Raw genomic sequence first — 9723 nt, 5'->3', positions numbered from 1 at the left:
TCCCGAGGGGTCCCAGACTGCAAGAGGGCACAGGCCGGGCTGAGGGACCCCCCTATCCCGCCCCCCCCCAGTGCACAAATTTTTGTGCACCGGGCCTCTAGTAATGTTATAAATATCCAAATGGCCCTGCCAAGGCCTGTGAGTGGAGGCCTGACAAGCTCCCAGGTGATGCTGTCTGCTAGCTTGCGGACCTCATTTCGAGTAGCAGGGGTCTAACATGGGGTCATCAGACTTTTTTTGTAAAGGGCCAGATAGCAAATATTGTAGGCTTTATGAATTCCATGCTCGGTTCTGCCAGTATAGAACAAAGCAGTCACAGACAACACAAGCAAATGGGTGTGGTTGTGTTCCAATAAAACTGTATTTACAAAAACCGGGGCAGACTGGATTGGGCCTGTGGGCTATAGTTTGCTGACTATATTTAAAATCAGTATATAATTCTTCTCTCTCTCTCTCTCCCCCTTCCTTTCTCTCTCTCAAATCAATTTTAAAAATGTAAATAATAAAATGAAATGAAATCAGTATATAATTTTTGTAATGGACATCAATGAGATTGTCTCCTGAGCTTCCAAAAATCCCTTCAGATATGGTGACTTGCCCTTCTTATGGGTCACCGCCCACTACCCACAGTGGTTCCAGGAGCAGAGCACCCACTGCCAGGCTCCCACGTCAGGGCACTGATTCCAGGCTCCAGCTGATTGGTTCAGGATGGTGGTACGACTCCAATAAGCATCATTCACATTCTGTTCTACAGAATGTTGTACTCAGGGATGCCCTTTGCTTAAAAAACAAGGGAACGGCATCCTTTTAGCTGTGCAACTTTGACTGACATGGGCTACTCATATCTTCCCTTAAGACTCTGGAATTGAGTCTAGGAAATTCCTGATTCAGTCTGTCTGTCTGTCCTTTTAAACTGAGGATATATATGTGGAAATGACACCCTTTCTTTTTTCCCCCCCCTCACTTTGCCAACAGGGATACAGAGAAAATTAGTAGTGAGAAAGAATGAAGCATATATTCAGAGAGAAACAAGGATGAGACGTGGTGAGAGGGCTTCCTGGGTTCTCGGTGGCTCTATAGTCCTTGGCTCCAGGCCATTCCTGAGGTCCAGACGCATCCTTGCCCTTGGGTTCTCTGAGAGGGTCTGTATTCTTATATAAATTCGTTTTCCTTTTGATTAAATCTAGTAGAATTCTGTTGCATGCAAACCACAGTCCCAATAGCATTAGCAAACAACAGAAGAATACTTCAATAGAATTCAAATTTGGTAGGATTTTTTTTTTTTAATCAATGTACAGATTGTTGCAGGAGCACATATTTTTGTTTGAAACTGGATCTCCCAGACAATAGAGTATGTGATATTTCATAAATATTAAAGTGCTCTGTATTCTAATGATCTACATAGTCATAAATCATTTTGTCAGTTGTATAGTAATTTTCAGCCCCTTGCTTTGGTTAGGGTCAGTGGCAGAGAAAAAAACTAATCCTTTGGACAGAAAGGGATTTATTGCAAGGCATTAAATGGCTCACACTATTGTTAGATGGGACTCAAGGCTGATCTCCCAGGAAAAACTCTCCAGTCCACACTACAGAACCGGGCTGAGAAGGAGGCTACTGCTCCTGCCAAGAACGGGAGGCTGTCAACCTGCTGATTCAGTGTGTAACTACTAGGAGCCACTCGCTCTGAAACCAGGCCACCTCTTCCACATCAGGAAGCTACCTGCCAAATTAGGGAGGCCTTACCTCTACTTCAGGTCCAGACCAAACTGCTTCCCTCTTAAACCATCATCAAGACCAGCAAGACAGATGATGCCTCAAGCTCTCCCTCTCTTAACTCAGTTCATTTTCAGGCCTCAGGTGAATGCATTTGATTGCAGGAACCAAGTCTCTTTCGGAACCCTAGCAGCAAAGGAGTCTGGAAAATGTCGTTTTAAACTTTGTAGTGTCTGCATTCCAGGAAGACACACCATAATGAGACTCCAACAGATGTTGAGTGAACCCACAGAACCTGCCACACCCCTAACTGGTCCCACAGTTGTAAAACAAAAATTATATTTTTGTGAAGAAAATGTAAACATAAGCAAACAAACAATAACACAGTAGTTCACATCATTTGTCAGATTGATACTACATAATTTAGACATGTCTGTTGTAGGGTGTTTTTTTGGCAGATAGCGTTAGCTATGTATTCATTTCTACTTAGGCAACTCGAACAACTTTTAACATTTGAATTATTATAATGAGTAAAATGATTTATTCACTCATTTGTTTACTCAACAAACACCCTGTGAACACTTGCATGTGCCAGGCATTGCTTCTGTGCTGCGGCTGCAACAGGGAACAATGGATGTTGCATCCTACCAGCCCTCGTAAGATTGTGTTCAGCCGAGTGGTGGCAGTGGGAGGAAAGATTGATTATGTTTGCTCTTTACACATTGCCAAGGATTCGTTGCCTTAAAAGTAAAGCAGGCAAGGCAAAAACTCTTAAGGGTCATCGAATCATGGTGAAATTTTGGTCAAGAGAAGTTTTGTTTTTATTTTTTAAGTCTTATATGTAGATTTTTACCCAGTTTTTAAGCCAATAAAGTTGACTTACATGTCATTTCATGCTTTTACAAAATGTTTGTCTTTAATTATATATATTTCAGAGAGAGAGAAACATCAATGATGAGAAAGAATCATTGGTCATCTGCCTTCTACATGGCCTCTACTGGGGATCGAGCCTGCAACCCAGGCGTGTGCCCTGTCTGGAAATCAAACCATGACCTCCTGGTTCATAGGTTGATGCTCAACCACTGAGCCACACCAGCCGGGCCAAACGTTTGCCCTTTGAGGTTAAAAAGGCCAAGTTTAAAGGTCGTCACCTATTCGACTACTTTGTCTTTGCCTCTGTCAACAAAAGCCCCCAAACCCATTTAGCCTCACAGAGGACAGAGGGAATTTTCATAGAGAATCTCTTCCCATTACCCTTTTCTCTCAGCCCCACCCCATCTCCTGCATCTTTAACTTCGCCCTCTGTAGCAGAGACTGCTGTTGGCTCCACCCTCAGCTGTCAGCACAAAAGTGGCAACAGTTGCAGGACAACATTCCCAGGAAGAAGAGGCACTGTCTCCCAGGGCTCTCCCACAGGAGTGAGAAAGCCTTTCCCAGAACTCCGCCTGCCCCACACCCTCCCCCACCACCACCACCACCAGCAAATGCCCCCTTAGTCGCACTGGGCAAGACCAGAGCATATCTCCGTTCCTAAACCAATCACTGGCAAGGAGCATGGAATTGATACAATGGGCTCTGACTGATCCCCTCGGGGGGAACAGAGGTTAGGGGTCCTCCACAAGGCCTTTTCCAGCAGTCCTCCTCCGGAGGCAGGAACTGAAGCATGGATGAGCTCTCCATTAAACAGTTACCCATGAACTGGAACGACAGCTGGGGTCGGCGCAGGGCCTCTGAGAGCAGACTGGGTTGGAGTCCCAGTTGTACATTAAAACTGTGTGAGTGGGCAGGTTACTTAAATTCTCTGCCTCCGTTTCCTCTCTGTAAAGTACCCTATGAACAGTAAGTATCAAATAGACGAAGCTATCATTGTTTGATGATCATCCACATTGTTATCCTATTTAGGTGGTGGAAGCCGTTGGAAGGGAGTTAATAGGCCAGTGTCCTGGTCAGACTTGGGTCTGGATTAGAAGCTTGGGGTCCGCCCTGCTCTGGTTTCCCCTTCCCTGGGTCACCGTGAGCAGTACCCGGCCAGACGCCGGCAGCATCTCTATAAAATCTCGGTTGCTTTTAGCTACACTCCTGTGCTTCGGAATCAGAATGAATTACTGTCCCTCCTTTCACCCCTGTCTGCGGGCTTTGTTGCCACTCAAAGAAATTAATCAGGTTTATTAAGTATGACCTCTCTTTTGTGAGCCCTGCTCCCCTCCCGCAGATCTGTACCTGTCTGCGGCTCTCCTAGCTCGGTTCCAGGCGGAGAGGCCTCAGCTTCCCTTGGTGCTCTCGTGGGGGCAGGGACAGGCAGCTGGGTGGACACATCTTTTGTTGTTTACAGAGAGTGACGCACCGGGCTGGATCAGACAAAGGCAGGACACTGCTGTAGTGAGTACAAGGCCCTTTGTTGCCATGGCTGTGGAAAAAAATAGGAACAAAAAGGACAAATGCTGCATCCAAATATGCTAATAATTAACACTTAGCACCATGGATATAAAAAGCACTTAATACTAAATTGCTATGATCATAATAGCTATTCGTTATTCAGCCTTACTCCAGATGGCATCAGGGCGTGGTAGTAAGTAGGTGTGAGCTGGAGCCGGACTGCCTGGGTCCAAATCCAGGCTCTGCTAGTTACCAGACCTGGGACTGAGCGAGTCACTCGAGTTACTCAAATTCCTCATGTCTCAGTTTTGCATCTAAATCACAGACAATGAAAGTGCACAACTCATAGGTTGATGTGAGTTCATACTGTGCTTATAAGGCATTTAAATATGGTCTGCCCCATAATAAGCACTCAATAAATATCATTTTTATATACTTGTTTGGGGCTTTGTGTACATTGATCAGCAAATTTAGACCTCAAACCTGTGACATGGACATTATTAGTATTATCCTTATTTATCAGTTGAGGAAATCAAGATTCAGAGAGGCTGAGTAATTTTCCCCAGGTCACACAGCAAGAGAGTAGCAGAACCCATTCTGTCTGACTCTAAAGTCATGTGCTTTTCACTGCATCAGCTCACTGTCTTCCGTGGGTTCCTGGCAAGAGGTCCCACATCAGTTTTGACAGTACATTGTTGGTGTCTGCTTCACAAGTTCCTCCTCCCTTTAGTCACAATTGGAACACACTAGATATTTTCAGAGTGAAGGACAGAAGAGTCCTGTATATAAGGCAGCATAATCAATGGTTTCTCTCCTCTCCTTCCTGACTTTATGCCAAGGCCCTCAACCTGCCCTAGAATGTAACAGCCCAGTTCTCGGGTGGAAGGCCAGCTAGGGTGGAGCAGAAACATGGCCCGGATCGGTGAGGACTCACTCAAGTTCTATCCCCCCTGATTGCTTAGCTGGCAGAGTAGGGCCAGAGGGCAGAGCCTGGCCACAGGGCACCAGGCCTCACTAGGTTCTGAGGCTGGGCAGGTCTGAGGCCAAGGTGGCCCAGGACAGACCTTGTACCTTAAAGTCTTTGGATATTACCAAGGAAATAAAGTGAAACTGCGTGGCCCAAAGCACCTTCCTGCCAGAGAACTTGAAATTTTTGAGGGATGTCTGCATTTTGTTTTTTAATGTAAAGGATCCCAGAGACTGGGTCATTATACCTCCTGTGAAACAAACATCTGGTTGTCAGACCAATGAGTGCCCACCAGGGCTCTGACCGGCCCATCAGGCCTCTGCCTAACCAAAGCCAGTCCTCTGCTCACACTTCTATACAACCAACTCTTTTTTTTAAAAAATATATTTTATTGATTTCCCACAGAGAGGAAGGGAGAGAGATAGAGAGTTAGAAACATCGATGAGAGAGAAACACCGATCAGCTGCCTCTTGCACATCCCCCACTGGGGAAGTGCCCGCAACCCAGGCACACGCCCCTGACTGGAATCGAACCCGGGACCTTTCAGTCCGCAGGCCGACGCTCTATCCACCGAGCCAAACCGGTTTCGGCAATATACAACCAACTCTTGATTAATATTCAAAAGCAACTCCGCTCCTAAACAACCACCTGGGCAAAAAAAAAACCAACTCAGTCTTAAATATCTCTGTGAAAGAGAGGCAGCTGGCTGCATCATTCATTGCAACCATTCACTGAGACCAAACTTTAGGCAAGGCATTGTGCTTAGGGTGACCCTTGCCACAGCCTCCACCCATCCCCCCAATCCTCACATGCCCCTCTAGTTTATGGCTAGCTCCTGATGGCTCTTCCCCTGGGCCTCTCCCATGTCCAGATGTCCATTTGCAATCAGATAAGAGCTGGCTGGGGTCATCCTGGACGCTGGGAAACACAGCCCTGGCTCCGCCACGAGGGCACAGCCTGGTGTCACGACAAAAGCCCATGGAGGGGCCTTTTGGAGGTCCCCGGGCTCTGTCCCAGTTCAAGGTGGCAGAGCCCACTCAAGGGTGGGCAGGCCCGCTGGCAATGCTATTGGACCCCACCCCCAGGCTCTGGTCACAGGTCTTCTTCCTCAATCGCTTCGACCCACACCTGCTCCTTGCCTCTTACTCACAGCCCTGGGACTCCCAGATGAAGACTGGAGCAGGAGGGAAATGGCCAGGCCGCAGATTCAGTGAAAATAAAAGGGGCTCTGTAGTTGGGCAGACATGGGCTGGAATTTCACCATGTTACCATGTTATTTAACAGCTGTGTGATTTGGGCTGGTCACTTAACCTCTCTGAGTCTCATTTTTGTTATCTCTGGAAAGGGAATAATCTGTACTGTTAGGGTTTCTGTGAGGACGAGAAACAATGTAAATAGGTGTGTTATACCCAGTAGCACTCAATACATGGTAGCTATTGTCACACAGAGGTAGGTCTTTTTATAGTCATTGAAAGTATATATACTTCCCCTTCCTAGATTCTGACAATCTTCAGGCTACCAGGCCAGCCCACCGTGGTGTTGCTCTGAAGGGCTTGTCTAGGTTGGAACTGAGCTCTCCTGCTGCGCCTAGATTTCACCTGGTGCCGACATGGGGGGTGGGGGGGAGGTTGGCCATCCTGTCCATGGTTGAGTAACCATCACCCCAATTAGCCTGGGCTTGTCCCAGTTTTAGGATTGAGAGTTCCACATTCTGGGAGCATGAAAGTTCAGTTTGGGGAAAACTGGGATGATTGGTCACCCTATCCAGGCAGCTGAGCCAGAGCAGGTGGAGGAGAAGCTGTGTTTCCATAAAGCTCCCCAGAGCTTGTTGGTTGGGCACCTCCTACTAGGGCCCTTCTCAGACAAGGCCTGGGTAAGCTGAGGCCAAGGTTGACACCTAGAGGTGACGTGAAAAACTGCACCGTCTGGTAATAACCCACCTGGCCCTGGAGGCCTGAGTTGGTTCATTAAGTTTACTGTATTGAGCTCTCAGCTTGTGTCAACCCTGTGTTAGGCACTGATAATAAGTCCTGGGGTGGGGACGGGTTGGGGGAGGGGGGATCTTGGAAGGCATCCTGAAGCAAGTTAAAGTTATGCTGAGACCTACTGATGAAGAAGACGTTAGCCAGGTCAAGACAGGAGGGAACAGCAAAGACAAAAGCTCTGAGTGGGAGGGAGCATAAAACTGTCAAGACACTAATTATAGTATAGGGGAGTTGGATAGTGTAACCAAAGAAACCCAAAAGACTGGAAATGTTGGCAGGGTCTAATCAGCCACAGGATTTTTTTTTTTTCCTTTATCCCAAATGCAATCAGAACTTAGTGAAGGGTTTAAGCCTGACAGTAACATAATCAGATTTGCATTTCTCAAAGCTAACTCTAGCCACAGGGTGGGGACTGGTTTGGAGGGAGGAAAACCTGAAGGGAGGCAATTAGAAGGTCTTTGCAGTGCCTAGGTGGTGAAGAGGCAGTAAGGACCTGGACTTGAGGGGGGAGAAGGGAGAAGGAGGAATGAAGCAAGATGTGATAGTTTGGGAGATATGGAAATGGGCAGAAGCATGATGATTGGGTGAATGACTGGAGGTAAAGGTTGAGGGACAGGGAGGTTCAAAAATTACTTGCAAGGAGAGTATGGGGGATAAATGGTGATGGGAAGAGACTTGACTTGGGTGGTGAACACACAACACATTGCACAGATGTGTTGTGGAATTGTGCCCCTGAAACCTATATAATTTTGTTAACCAGTGTTACCCTAATAAGTTCGATGAGAAAGAAAAGAAAAATGACTCGCAGGTTGCTAGCTAGGACCGCTGAAGAACAGTGGGACAATTGGTGAGATAGGAGCACTAGAAGGAGGACAATGTGCATGTTGAACTTGAGGTTCCTATGGGGCATGCAAGTCAAGATGGCAAGTTAACAGTTGAATAAAGATTAGGAAGAGGAAGAAAAAAAAGATTAGGAGGGGGACATAAATATGGGGATCATCTGCATGTAAACAGCAACCAAAGCCCAAAGCAGCACCAACACTTAAAAGTGGGGAAAGAAGACATATGTAATATCCTTTGTAATACTTTAAGCAATAAAACTAAAAAAAAATAAAAATAAAAAAGTGGGGAAAGAGAGCTAACCTCGTCGGAGGAAATGCAGCGTTAGGAAACCCAAGGAAAAAGTGTTTCAGGAAGGAGAGAGAGTTGACTGCATAAAACAGTTCTGAGAGTCAGAGAATGGCCCATTGGACAACGTGGAAATCATTAGTGACCTGACATCCTTTTAAGGTGGCGTTACGGGAGGGTGGATTTGATAACGGAGAAGGCAGCGAAATGACTAACTTATATGCACGCAGCCTGGATACGCCCCACAAAGGGATGATTGTGTGCTGGGTGGGGCAGAGTGGAACAGTGCAAGATTTCATCATGCTACTGAGAACGGCATGCAATTTAAAACATATGAGTTGTTTATTTCTAGAATTTTCCATTTAATATTTTCAAACCTCAGTGGACAGCAGGTAAATGAAATAGTGAAAAGTAAAACCACAGATGAGGGAATGCAGGGGGTGGGGGGGTTACTGCAAATAATAAGAAATGGTTCCAATTCTTCCACAGCTAGGAAGGGCCAGTAGAGGGCCCTGCCCTGGGGCTTTGGAAATGAAAAGGCACCTCTCATCTATGAGCCTTTGATAAGCTGTGCCCTCCATCTGGAATACTTTGCTCCACTCCCATCCTCCAGCACGTAAAGGTGCCCCTCAGCCCTGGCCGGTGTGGCTTAGCTGTTGAGTGTTGCCCCATGTACCAGTGAAAATCTTCCAGCCAATGTTAGAAGCAACAGCCTCCTCAATGGCTTCCCTATTCTGCCCTTGCTTCCCGCCCTTCTGTTATCAACACAGCAGCCAGAAATGTTCAGTAGAATTAGCTCAAAACCCTCCAGTGACTTCCTAGCTCACTCAGTTGTTAAAGATAAAAATTACAGAACCGGGGTAGTATCACTTCTGCTAAAAAGCTTATGATACCAAACCTAGATTTAATACCTGATCTAATTACAGTTCCAACTTCTCCCAGTAACATAATCTTAATCAACTAGTTGGTCTGGAATTTTCTGGTCAAGCACCAGTAAGGCAATTTGTCACAGAGGCCTTCTCCACCTCCCGACCCCCGCCCTACACACACACGCACACACACACACACACACACACACACACACACAGAAGAGGAAATTTGCATGATAAAACCCTTCCCCTAAAGAAAAGATATTGGCCCTCAAATAATCTTTTCTTTTGTTAATAGACCCCTTGCCCTACTCCTCTTCTTATATAAACCTTCCATTTTATACAATCCCTTAGAGTGGCCCTTCTAGTTGCTAGAGGAGATGCTGCCCAATCAATTCATGAATCGCTTAATAAAGACAAGTAGCTCACCCTGGCTGGTTTGGCTCAGGGGATACAGCATCAGCCTTATAATCAAAGGGTCCTGGGTTCAATTCTGGTCAAGGGCACATTTTAAAAAAACAAACAACAAAAAAAGACAATTAGATCTTCAAAGCAAATAAATTTTGTTAACTTTCGTTTAAAATTTGCCTTATCACTATTATCTTCCCCTCCACCCCCCATCTTCTTCCAGCTGCACTGGCCTTTTTATCTAACCAGCTCCATTCCTACCTCAGGGCCTTTTCGC

The sequence above is a fragment of the Myotis davidii genome, unplaced genomic scaffold (genome assembly GCF_000327345.1).
Source record: "Myotis davidii unplaced genomic scaffold, ASM32734v1 scaffold924, whole genome shotgun sequence".
NCBI lineage: Eukaryota > Metazoa > Chordata > Mammalia > Chiroptera > Vespertilionidae > Myotis > Myotis davidii.
Note: the sequence above shows the minus strand (reverse complement) of the source record.